The 13,523-nt window shown below is 52.0% G+C and overlaps 1 pseudogene; it reads right to left on the bottom strand.

The window, feature by feature from the left end:
• LOC123191504 (phosphoenolpyruvate/phosphate translocator 3, chloroplastic-like) overlaps positions 1-13,298 on the bottom strand; it is a 42,724-nt pseudogene extending 29,426 nt beyond the window's left edge.
• Positions 13,299-13,523: the final 225 nt, after the last annotated feature.

Genomic DNA, 13,523 nt, shown 5'->3' with positions numbered 1-13,523 from the left:
ATGAAATTTGGCAGATGGATGTCAAAACTGCATTCCTGAATGGATTTGTGGAAGAAGAGTTGTATATGATGCAACCGAAAGGTTTTGTCGATCCAAAGGGAGCTAACAAAGTGTGCAAGCTCCAGCGATCCATTTATAGACTGGTGCAAGCCTCTCGGAGTTGGAATAAACGCTTTGATAGTGTGATGAAAGCATTTGGTTTTGTACAGACTTTTGGAGAAGCCTGTTGAGGGAGTCCTGTACTAGGGGGTCCCCGGACAGCCGGACTATCTCCATTGGCCGGACTGTTAGACTATGAAGATACAAGATTGAAGACTTCGTCTCGTGTCCGGATGGGACTCTACTTGGCGTGGAAGGCAAGCTAGGCAATACGTATATGGATATCTCCTCCTTTGTAACCGACCTTGTGTAACCCTAACCCTCTCCGGTGTCTATATAAACCGAAGAGTTTTAGTTCGTAGGACAACAATCAGAACATACAATCATACTGTAGGCTAGCTTCTAGGGTTTAGCCTCTCTGATGTCGTGGTAGATCTATTCTTGTAACACCCATATCATCAATATCAATCGAGCAGGACGTAGGGTTTTACCTCCATCAAGAGGGCCCGAACCTAGGTAAAACTTCGTGTCCCTTGCCTCCTGTTACCATCCGGCCTAGACGCACAGTTCAGGAACCCTTACCCGAGATCTGCCGGTTTTGACACCGACATTGGTGCTTTCATTGAGAGTTCCTCTGTGTCGTCGCCGTTAGGCTTGATGGCTCCTACCATCATCGGTAGCGATGCGGTCCAGGGTGAGACTTTTCTCCCCGGATAGATCTTTGTATTTGGCGGCTTTGCACTGCGGGCTAATTCGCTTGGCCATCTGGAGCAGATTGAAAGCTACGCCCCTGGCCATACTCGCGGAGACTCGATCTTCAACGGATTCGAGGCACAGCCGGGCGCGCCGCACTGTCTCGATGGGCATGACCTAGATCTTCCACTAGACGGTACTCCAGAGGCCGCGCCCCACACAAGCTCCGACCCTTAGCTCGGAGCCAGTTGCACCAATCGAGGACGGGTGGCTAGACACCGCCTCAGGGCTGCAGTCTCAACGGCGATCGAGCCGAACACCAGCATAATCCTCCGCGCAGCCCGTGACTCCAAGGTGCTGGACTCTCCTCCGGACCCCGAACCATCCGCGCCCCTGCCAATCGAATCCGACTGGGCGCCGATCATGGAATTCACCGCTGCGGATATCTTTCAGCACTCGCCCTTCGGCGACATTCTGAATTCACTAAGGTCTCTCTCTTTGTCAGGAGAGCCCTGGCCGGATCATGGCCAACAGGACTGGGATGCGGACGATGAAGACATTCGACACCCACCCACCATCCACTTTGTAGCCACTGTCGATGATTTAACTGACATGCTTGACTTCGACTCCGAAGACATCGACGGTATGGACGACGATGTAGGAGACGAACATGAACCAGCATCTATAGGGCACTGGAAAGCCACCTCATCGTATGCCATATACATGGTGGATACACCCAATGAAGGCAACGGCGACGAGATAGCGGAGGATGACCCCTCCAAGAAGCAACCATGGCGCTGACGTCAGCGGTGCCACTCTAAGTCCCGCCAAAGCAAAAGTGGTGATACCGGCACAGGAGATAATAACACTCCGGATAGCGCCGAAGACAACGAAAAACCCCTCCAGCAAGAGTTAGATCAGGAGGATGAAGGAGCCAGCTCTCCTGAGAGAGCGGCTGGCGGAGAGGAGGAGGATGACAATTACATGCCCCCCTCCGAAGACGAGGCAAGCCTCGGCGACGATGAATTAGCCATACCAGAGGATCCCGTCAAACAAGAGTGCTTCAAGCGCAGGCTTATGGCCACGGCAAATAGCCTGAAGAAAAAGCAGCAGCAGCTTCAAGCTGATCAAGATCTGCTAGCTGACAAATGGACTGAAGTCCTCGCAGCCGAGGAATATAAACTCGAGCGTCCCTCCAAGAGTTACCCAAGGCGCAGGTTACTACCCCGACTGGAGGAAGAAGCATATGATACGGCTGACCGGCCAACTCGTGGCCGCGATAGAGAGGCATTCCTGCTGAAAGCTCAGCCTCCTCCCCAACGCCATCCAAATAAAAAGGCATGGGGAGATACGCCAGACCTGCGAGACATATTAGAGGACAAAGCAAAGCACTCAAGATCGATCTACGGATCACGAGGGCGCACCACTCTACGAGACGGTAAACGTCACGCCGGATACAGTAAAAGCAAATCCGGTCGGGCCGAGCACAGCGGGCAAGACCCATACGAGCTGCATCGCGATATAGCCCAATACAGAGGCGTCGCACACCCCTTATGCTTCACAGACGAAGTAATGGAACATCAATTCCCAGAAGGTTTCAAACCTGTAAACATTTAATCATACGACAGCACAACAGATCCCGCGGTATGGATTGAGGACTTCCTCCTCCACATCCACATGGCCCGTGGTGATGACTTACATGCCATCAAGTACCTCCCACTAAAACTCAATGGACCACACGGCATTGGCTTAATAGCTTGCCAGCGGACTCCATTAGCTGTTGGGAAGATCTGGAAGCCGCATTCCTCGACAACTTTCAGGGCACTTATGTGCGACCACCAGACGCCGATGACTTGAGCCACATAATCCAGCAGCCAGAAGAGTCGGCCAGGTAATTCTGGACTCGGTTCCTTACAAAGAAAAACCAAATCGTCGACTGTCTGGATGTGGAGGCCTTAGCGGCTTTCAAGCACAACATCCAAGACGAGTGGCTAGCCCGGCACCTTGGTCAGGAAAAGCCAAAATCTATGGCAGCCCTCATGACGCTCATGACCCGCTTTTGTGCGGGAGAAGACAGCTGGTTGGCTCGCAGTAACAACATATCAAAGAACCATGGTACCTCAGATACCAAGGACGGCAACAGCAGGTCACGTCACAACAAGCATAAGCGCCGCATTAACGGCGAAAGCACTGAGGATATGACAGTCAATGCCGGATTCAAAGGCTCTAAACCCGGTCAGCGGAAAAAGCCGTTCAAACAAAGTACGCCGGGTCCGTCCAGCTTGGACCGTATACTCGATCGCTCGTGTCAAATACACGGCACCCCAGACAAGCCAGCCAATCACACCAACAGGGATAGTTGGGTGTTCAAGCAGGCCGGCAAGTTAATTGCCGAAAACAAGGACAAGGGCCCGCATAGCGATGACGAGGAAGAACCTCGGCAGCCGCACACTGGAGGACAGAAGAGGTTTCCCCCGCAAGTGAGGACGGTGAACATGATATACGCAATCCACATCTCCAAGAGGGAGCGGAAGCGTGCGCTCAGGGACGTATATGCGCTGGAGCCAGTCGCCCCGAAGTTCAACCCTTGGTCCTCCTGTCCGATCACCTTTGATCGCAGGGACCACCCCACTAGTATCCGTCACGGCGGATTCGCCGCACTGGTCCTAGACCCAATCATCGACGGATTTCACCTCACTCGAGTCCTCATGGACGGCGGCAGTAGCCTGAACCTGCTTTATCAGGACACAGTGTGCAAAATGGGTATAGACCCCTCAAGGATCAAACCCACAAAGACGACCTTTAAAGGCGTCATTCTAGGCGTAGAGGCCCACTGCACAGGCTCAATTATACTAGAAGTGGTCTTCAGATCCCTGGATAACTTTCGAAGCGAAGAGTTAATCTTCGATATAGTCCCGTTCCGCAGTGGTTATCACGCACTGCTCGGATGAACCGCATTCGCTAGATTCAATGCGGTACCACATTATGCATACCTCAAGCTCAAGATGTCAGGACGTCGTGGAGTTATTACAGTCAATAGAAACACAGAGCGCTCTCTCCGAACAGAGGAGCACACCGCGGCCCTCGCAGCAGAAGCGCAAAGCAGCCTCTCAAGGCAATCTACCAGTTCGGCGTTTCAAAGCCCGGACACCTTCAAGCGTGCTCAGGGCAATCGGCAAATAGATCGCCTGGCGCGATCTGAGCTCGCATAGCAATACAACGGCCACCCCAATCCCAGCCCAACGACGTTGTTCGTGCCGCGCGTACATCATTACGCATTAAAAATACCATGGGCACAGATGGCGAGGGGGAGGCACAACTACGGCACGTCCCAAAACGTGGCCTAAACCGCACCAGGGGCTTCCCGTTTGGTTATTTTTCTTTTTCTTTCAAGACTTCAATCTCTGGAAACACTGTCCGGCAGCTCTATTGCCGAACACATGATACAGCAACCAAGGAGGCCAACGACTACGGAATTCCCAGGTGGATTACAGATTTCACATAATTCCTCAGCTCGCCCTTGGAAGGGACATAGTCCTACTCTTTTGCTCATTACACTATCTGTATCACTTTGCTTTAATGCAATTTTTAATATACAATGCATGACATTACGATTATTATCGCACTTTTGTTATATGTATACATATCTATGTGTTCATTAATGACGCCTAGCAACCGTACACTCTAGTACGGCCAATGCACCAGGGGCTTACGTACCCATAATATGGTGTAAAAAGTCCGAACACTTTCACAAGTGCGGCACCCCGAACTTATAGCATTATATGCATCAGCTTCGAATCATGTCTTTGGTCAAATGTTGGGTTTGCCCGGCTCCTATGTTTTGGTACCTTACGTTCCGCTCTATCGGCTAAGGTAGCGCTAGGAGAACTACTGCGATTGTGCCCCAGTTCTGCCGGGTCGAGCACCTCAGTAGAGAAAGCTAAAACTGACTGTCATGATAAGGCGAGAGACTGGTCGCTGTTCGGCGAGGTTTTTCGAGTCCCTAAAGACTTATGCCGCTTAGGGCGAGGGGCCGGCTCTGTCCGGCTTATAGGCGTGTATCGCGCCCCGAATTCGGCCTTCCGAATACCAGGGGCTTCGCTGAAATTTAAAATTATAGAATTCTATGGTTAAGTGAGAGTGATAAAGCATTATTAGTCCGGTTGCCTTGTTCCTTGTGTTGAGCACCTCCCTCGAAGGACCCAAACATGGGAACAAGAGTGCTCAGGTTTATCCCGAACACCCAGGCACTCGTGGCATGGGGGCAGAAGCCGAGGACTAGCCATCTCTCAGATTGGATAAACAGCCAAACAGAAGGTAATATTTTAAATTCACACAAGCGTTGCATAGCGCATATGAAACACGTTTTCATTACACAGGATAAAAAACGAGCAAGTCTCATTCAAATATTACATTTTGTGAACACTCATCCGCGATAAGATGGGCGCCTGACAGAACACCCTCGTAGTACATCTCGGGGTGGCGGTGCTCCTTGCCCTTCGGCGTCCCCTCCTTGATAAGCTTCACGGCGTCTAGCTTGACCCACTGCGTTTTCACACGGGCGAAGGCCCGGTGTGCAACTTCAATGCAGACGGATCGCTTGACGACCTCCAGCCATGGGCAGGCATCCACAAGCCGCCTCACCAGGCCGAAGAAGCTATTCGGAAGGGCGTCGCCAGGCCACAACCGGACTATGAAGCCCTTCATGGCCTGATCAGCCGCCTTATGTAGCTCGGCCATCTGCTTCAGCTGGTCGCTCATTGGCACCGGATGTTCAGCCTCAGCATACTGAGACCAGAACAACTTCTCCGTCGAGCTTCTGTCCTCGGCCTGGTAGAACAGTGCGGCATCGGACACACTGCGGGGCAAATCTGCGAATGCTCCTGAAGAGCTCTGGATTCGGGTAAGTAATCGATAATTCACCTTTACATGCTTGCTTTGCATATAGAAAGCCTTACCCGTCTCTATCTTCTTCATCGCGTCGATCTCCTGAAGGGCCTTCTGGGCCTCGGCCTTGGCACTCTTCGCGCTCTCACGGGCCGCGGCAAGCTTAGACTCTCTCGTCTTCAAGTCAAGCTCCAACACCGCGTGTTTGGTCACGAGAGCCTGGAGCTCTTGCTGCACCTCGCCCACCCGAGCCTCGTGCCTCTCTCACTCGGTGCACTCCTGGGCCGCCTTTTCTTTGGCCTGGGACAGCGCTTGCTTCAGGGTCGCCACCTCGGTCGTGGCCCCTGGCAAACATACAATGATCCTGTCATTTAGCAATCGCGTCCTTTTTCTCATCTACAGACGGGGTATCACTTACCCTTGTTCTCCTCGAGCTGCCTCTTAGCAAGGCCGAGCTCCTTCTGGGACCGCTCGAGGGCCTCCTTCAGTACGGTGACCTCCGCAGTCAGTGCGGCGGACGCCAGCAGCGAAGCCTGCATATGCATATTGACATACTTAATTAGACTCCTGCGATATTATTTGATCCTCTGTTCGGCTTTTCTTTGTGAACACCGAGCATGGCATCAGGGGCTACTGTCTATGCAGTAACACTTCTACTACATTTTAAAATACTTACCTCGAAGCCTGTTAGAAGGCTAGTACAGACTTCAGTCAATCCACTCTTCGTGGACTGAACCTTCTGGATCACCGCACTCATGACAGTGCGGTGCTCCTTCTCGATGGAAGCGCTGCGAAGGGCTTCCAACATAGTGTCCGGCGCCTTTGGATGGACAGAGGTCACCGGCACTAGTGTCTCACCCTCCTTAGAAGGGGACCGCCTGCCCGAGCTCGGATCCGTTGGAGGGTCCGGCGCGGTGTTCGGCTGAGCGCCGAACTCAGAGCTTCTGGGGACCCCGTCCCCTTGGCTCCCGGAGTCCGGAAGGTCACCTCGAGGCGCCTCCGGGACTGTCCCCCCGATCCGATGCCTCTTGAGAAAGCACCTCGGTGTCGTTGGCCGGATGAGGGGAGGTGGCCGTCGGCACTGGATCGCTATCCATGTCCGACGCGCCCAGGGAGCCGTCTGAGGATACCTCGATATTGGCTCGGGGCGGCCTGCACAATTGAGTTCGGCGTTAGGGAAAGCAATGCGACAAAGGAATCCTATGGGTTACTTTGGTATCTGAATACTTACGATCTCCCCTGGGGCTTGCCCCTGGGCAACCACTCGTCTTCACTTTTGTCGGCGGCGGTGGAGCTGTCCGGAAGGAGCGTCCTTCCCTTCTTGGACCCTTCAGCCTCCCTAGTTGGGGCTGCCTTCCTTTTCTTGTCTCCCCTAGTCGGTGGGGGAGCCTCCTCTTCCTCTTCCTTGTCTTTGGAGGAAGAGTGCACTGTAGAGTCATCAGACGGTGAGTCCGACGACACCTGGCGTCGGGAACTCTTTCGAGCTCCCTTGGCCTTCTTGGTCTTCTCCAGCACCTTATAAGGGGCCGGAGTCAGCATCTTCGTCAGAAGAGCGTCTGCGGGGCCTTCGGGCAAGGGAGCCGGACAGTGGATCTGTCCGGCCATCTTCTGCCAGTCATGTCAAAATTACTGGAGTTTAGATCCCGCATAGAGCCAATATATATATATATATATATAACAAATATCCTGTAAGATGTAAAACAACTTACCGCACTGGAGTGGCGCTTCGCGCTGAATCCGTGATCCTTAGTAATGGGGGAGGGACCGCGGCGCCCTTGAACAGCACCCTCCAGGCATCTTCATGAGTCGTGTCGAAGAGCCTGTTCAGAGTTCGGTGCTGCGCCGGATTGAACTCCCACAAGGTAAACTCCCGTTGTTGGCACAGGAGTATCCGGCGAACGAGCATAACCTGCACTATGTTGACAAGCTTGAGCTTCTTATCCACCATGTTCTGAATACATGACTGGAGTCCGATCAGCTCTTTCGAATTACCCCAGGACAGGCCCTTCTCTTTCCAGGAGGTGATCCGCATGGGGATGCCAGATCGGAACTCGGGGGCCGCTACCCATGCGGGGTCGCGTGGCTCGGTGATATAGAACCACCCCGATTGCCACCCCTTTATGGTGTCCACGAAGGTGCCCTCGAGCCATGTGATGTTGGTGCTCTTGCCCACCATGGCGCCTCCGCACTCCACCTGGCGGGTGCTCACTACCTTCGGCTTGACATTGAAGGTCTTCAGCCATAAGCCGAAGTGGGGCTTGATGCGGAGGAAGGCCTCGCACACGACGATAAACGCCAAGATGTTGAGGATGAAGTTTGGGGCTAGATCATGGAAATCCAGGCCGTAATAAAACATGAGCCCCTGGATGAAGGGATGGAGAGGGAATCCTAGTCCGCGGAGGAAATGGGTGAGGAATACCACCCTGTCATGGGGCTCGGGGTGGGGATGAGTTGTCCCTCATCTGGGAGCCGGTGCGCGATGTCGTCGTGCAGGTATCCGGCTCTCCTCAGTTTCTTGATGTCTCCTTCCGTGACGGAGGAGACCATCCACTTGCCTCCCACTCCGGACATGGTTGGAGAAGGTTGAGATGGAAGTGAGGACTTGGGCGCTAGAGCTCGAGTATGCGGGAGCGGATGAGAAGAGGAGGAAGAAGGCGTGGATAGAAAGGTGAATCCTTATCCCTTTATATGGACGGACAAAATTAAACGTCCCCACTTGCCTAGTAAAACTCGCTTATCCCCCAAGCACCGCAATTGATGGCGCGTTGGGTTACTCACGCCCGTATTGATGAGAATCATGTAATAAGGGGACACGATCTCTGCTTTGACAAGACGTGTCGAAAAACTACCTCGCGTTATGTGCGGGGCTGGTTAAAAGAAACGGTTCGAATAATCACCGGGCCATGACATAACATCATTTTGCCAAAGCAAGCTAGCAGATTAGATCTGCGAAAGCATTATTCTCTCTATGGTGGAATGTGGAACTTATTTTGCAGGGTCGGACACTATCCTCGTATTCAAATTCTTCTGTGATGTATTCGGAGAAGGAACCCGCCTTGCAATGCCGAAGACAACTGCGCGCCGGACTCATCGTCATTGAAGCCTGGTTCAGGGGCTACTGAGGGAGTCCTGTACTAGGGGGTCTCTGGACAGCCGGACTATCTCCATTGGCTGGACTGTTAGACTATGAAGATACAAGATTGAAGACTTCTTCTCGTGTCCGGATGGGACTCTACTTGGCGTGGAAGGCAAGGTAGGAAATACGTATATGGATATCTCCTCCTTTGTAACCGACCTTGTGTAACCCTAACCCTCTCCGGTGTCTATATAAACCGAAGAGTTTTAGTCCGTAGGACAACAATCATAACATACAATCATACCATAGGCTAGCTTCTAGGGTTTAGCCTCTCTGATCTCGTGGTAGATCTACTCTTGTAACACCCATATCATCAATATCAATCGAGCAGGACGTAGGGTTTTACCTCCATCAAGAGGGCCCGAACCTGGGTAAAACTTCGTGTCCCTTGCCTCCTGTTACCATTCGGCCTAGACGCACAGTTTGGGACCCCCTACCGAGATTCTCCGGTTTTGACACCGACACCTGTATCTACAAGAAAGTGAGTGGGAGCTCTGTAGAATTTCTGATATTATATGTGGATGACATATTACTGATTGGAAATGATATAAAATTTCTGGATAGCATAAAGGTATACTTGAATAAGAGTTTTTCAATGAAAGACCTCGGTGAAACTGCTTACATATTGGGCATTAAGATATATAGAGATAGATCAAGACGCTTAATTGGACTTTCACAAAGCACATACCTTGACAAAGTTTTGAAGAAGTTCAAAATGGATCAAGCAAAGAAAGGGTTCTTGCCTGTGTTACAAGGTGTGAAGTTGAGTAAGACTCAATGTCCGACCACCGCAGAAGATAGAGAGAAAATGAAAGATGTTCCCTATGCTTCAGCCATAGGCTCTATCATGTATGCAATGCTGTGTACCAGACCTGATGTGTGCCTTGCTATAAGTCTAGCAGGGAGGTACCAAAGTAATCCAGGTGTGGATCACTGGACAGCGGTTAAGAACATCCTGAAGTACCTGAAAAGGACTGAGGATATGTTTCTCGTATATGGAGGTGACAAAGAGCTCATCGTAAATGGTTACGTAGATGCAAGCTTTGACACTGATCCGGATGATTCTAAATCGCAAACTGGATACGTGTTTACATTGAACGGTGGAGCTGTCAGTTGGTGCAGTTCTAAACAAAGCGTCGTGGCGGGATCTACATGTGAAGCGGAGTACATAGCTGCTTCGGAAGCAGCAAATGAAGGAGTCTGGATGAAGGAGTTCATATCCGATCTAGGTGTCATACCTAGTGCATCGGGTCCAATGAAAATCTTTTGTGACAATACTGGTGCAATTGACTTGGCGAAGGAATCCAGATTTCACAAGAGAACCAAGCACATCAAGAGACGCTTCAATTCCATTCGGGATTTAGACCAAGTGGGAAACATAGAAATTTGCAAGATACATACAGATCTAAATATTGCAGACCCGCTGACTAAGCCTCTTCCATGAGCAAAACGTGATCAGCACCAAGGCTCCATGGCTGTTAGAATCATTACTGTGTAATCTAGATTATTGACTCTAGTGCAAGTGGGAGACTGAAGGAAATATGCCCCAGAGGCAATAATAAAGTTATTATTTATTTCCTTATATCATGATAAATGTTTATTATTCATGCTAGAATTGTATTAACCGGAAACATAATACATGTGTGAATACATAGACAAACAGAGTGTCACTAGTATGCCTCTACTTGACTAGCTCGTTGATCAAAGATGGTTATGTTTCCTAACCATAGACATGAGTTGTCATTTGATTAACGGGATCACATCATTAGGAGAATGATGTGATTGACTTGACCCATTCCGTTAGCTTAGCACTTGATTGTTTAGTTTGTTGCTATTGCTTTCTTCATAACTTATACATGTTCCTATGACTATGAGATTATGCAACTCCCGTTTACCGGAGGAACACTTTGTGTGCTACCAAACGTCACAACGTAACTGGGTGTTATAAAGGTGCTCTACAGGTGTCGCTGAAGGTACTTGTTGGGTTGGCGTATTTCGAGATTAGGATTTGTCACTCCGATTGTCGGAGAGGTATCTCTAGGCCCTCTCGGTAATACACATCACTCAAGCCTTGCAAGCATTGCAACTAATAAGTTAGTTGCAGGATGATGTATTACGGAACGAGTAAAGAGACTTGCTGGTAACGAGATTGAACTATGTATTGAGATACCGATGATCGAATCTCGGGCAAGTAACATACCGATGACAAAGGGAACAACGTATGTTGTTATGCGGTTTGACCGATAAAGATCTTCGTAGAATATGTAGGAGCCAATATGAGCATCCAGGTTCCGCTATTGGTTATTGACCGGAGATGTGTCTCGGTCATGTCTACATAGTTCTCGAACCCGTAGGGTCTGCACGCTTAAAGTTCAGTGACGATCGTAATTAGGATTTTTGTGTTTTGATGTACCGAAGGTTGTTCGGAGTCCCGGATGTGATCACGGACATGACGGGGAGTCTCGAAATGGTCGAGACATAAAGATTGATATATTGGAAGCCTATATTTGGATATCGGAATCGTTCCGGGTGAAATCGGGATTTTACCGGAGTACCGGGGGGTTACCGGAACCCCCCTGGGGGTTAATGGGCCTACATGGGCCCTAAGGGAAAAGAGGAGGGCCGGCCAGGGCAGGCCACGCGCCCCCTCCCCCCTAGTCTGAATAGGACAAGGAAAGGGGGCGGCGCCCCCCTTTCCTCTTTCCCCCTTCCCCTTTCCTTCTCCAACAAGGCAAGAGGGGGGGTCCTACTCCCGGTGGGAGTAGGACTCCTCCAGGCGCACCCCTAGGGGCCGGCCGCACCTCCCCCCTTCCTCCTTTATATACGGGGGCAGGGGGCACCCCATGACACACAAGTTGATCTTCGTGATCGTTCCTTAGCCGTGGGCGGTGCCCCCTTCCACCATATTCCACCTCGGTCATATCGTAGCGGTGCTTAGGCGAAGCCCTGCGTCGGTAGAACATCATCACCATCATCACGCCATCGTGCTGACGAAACTATCCCTCAACACTCGGCTGGATCGAAGCTCGAGGGACGTCACCGAGTTGAACGTGTGCAGAACTCGGAGGTGCCGTACGTTCGGTACTTGGACCGGTCGGATCGGGAATATGTACGACTACTTCCTCTATGTTGTGTCAACGCTTCCGTTGCCGGTCTACGAGGGTACATAGACAACACTCTCCCCTCTCGTTGCTATGCATCACCATGATCTTGTGTGTGCGTAGGAAAATTTTGAAATTACTACGTACCCCAACAGATAGCACCGTCATCGTCTGATCCGGTAGACCCAGATCTAGGGTTTCCCCCGAAACATCCTGATCAGGTTGATGAGACCTGCAACGACGATGCCTCCAGAAGGAAACGACGTCTGAGACGCCGCCATCGTCCGCCAAGACCACAGTCTGGCGCGATTTTCATCGGAAGCCACGTCTTCCCGACCTCGTGGCTGGCGGGAACCGAGCGGAACCTCGCCACGAAGACGTATGTTGTCGTCGGTACTTCGGCGGAGATCCGGCATCTCCTCACCGGTCCCTTCATGCGCCGTCGGTCGGCGAAAGGCCTCCCCGCGACGGATCCAAACGGAGCGTTGGATCCACAGTAGCGGTCGTCACCATCACGAGCAGGACAGCCCACCTCGCCAGATGGGGCACTGCCACCGCCGCCGTCCATGCAGGGCCGCCGCTTCGCCGGCGATGGTGCTCGGGCCCCCGCCGCACAGCACAGATACTCCGTCCTAGCCGCCGCCGTTGGATCTCATGAGAAGGGTTGCGCCCGCCGCCTCAGATGGGATCCGCCGCCTCCCCCCGCCCAGGACCTTTGGCACCGGGCCCGCCGCCACCGCGGCCCACGCCGGCGGCAGCGGCGGCAGGAGGGGGTGGAGGGGGAGGTGCTGGCGGCGCTAGGGTTGGGGCCCCTGGCGTATAATAATCTCATGTATTTGATAGCATATAATAATCTCATGTCTTATCTCTAGGGAATGCTTCTTGCCCTCCAAGCCATCTACTGCGTATAAACCGACCGAGAGGCTCAATACAACGACATCCATCATATTCCGCCAATTCTTCTCTCTCTATCGTTCTATAAATTGGAAAGGTCAGTGTTTATCCTTGTGTCACCTGTTGAAGGGAGAGCCTTGGCTTGGGATGAAGGTTTAGCAGCCACATGAGAGTGATGAAGAACGAGCCGAATGCGAAGTGGAAGGTGGTGATGGTGTATGGGAAGGGAAATACTCCCTGAACCTGTGTAGCATCATCATCAGTCACATGCATATGGGAATTCAAGAAACGATTCCCAAAGGAGAAGGAGAAAAATGGAGATTAGTACTGACCGGCCTGTTGTAAATATTGAAGTAGATGTTCAGGAGGCACAAGACGAGGATCATGGCGCCGAGCTGCAGCGTCCGAGGAATTCCAGCAGCCTCCGGCTCCACGCCTCCCTTCGCCGCCGGGCGACGCCGCCACAAGGCCGCTGTCGTCCTGCTCATGGAAGCCCGGCCCTTGCTGCCGCCTGCGTGTAGATGTGGCGAGGAGCAGGTGGCCCCTGCGAATGCCGAGCAGGCGGCGGGACAGCACGAAAGAGCGACGAGGAAGGGAGCGCCTGCAGCTCCAGGCCTGGGGAAAAGTTGTCAACTCGTCCGGTTCCTCCCAGGAATACATTTTTGCACTATTGCGAACCCTCCTATGAAGCCGGCCGGGCGGCACTCCGCATG

This window comes from Triticum aestivum, chromosome 2A (genome assembly GCF_018294505.1).
Source record: "Triticum aestivum cultivar Chinese Spring chromosome 2A, IWGSC CS RefSeq v2.1, whole genome shotgun sequence".
Classification (NCBI taxonomy): Eukaryota; Viridiplantae; Streptophyta; class Magnoliopsida; order Poales; family Poaceae; genus Triticum; species Triticum aestivum.
This window is presented reverse-complemented; position numbering and strand designations above follow the sequence as displayed.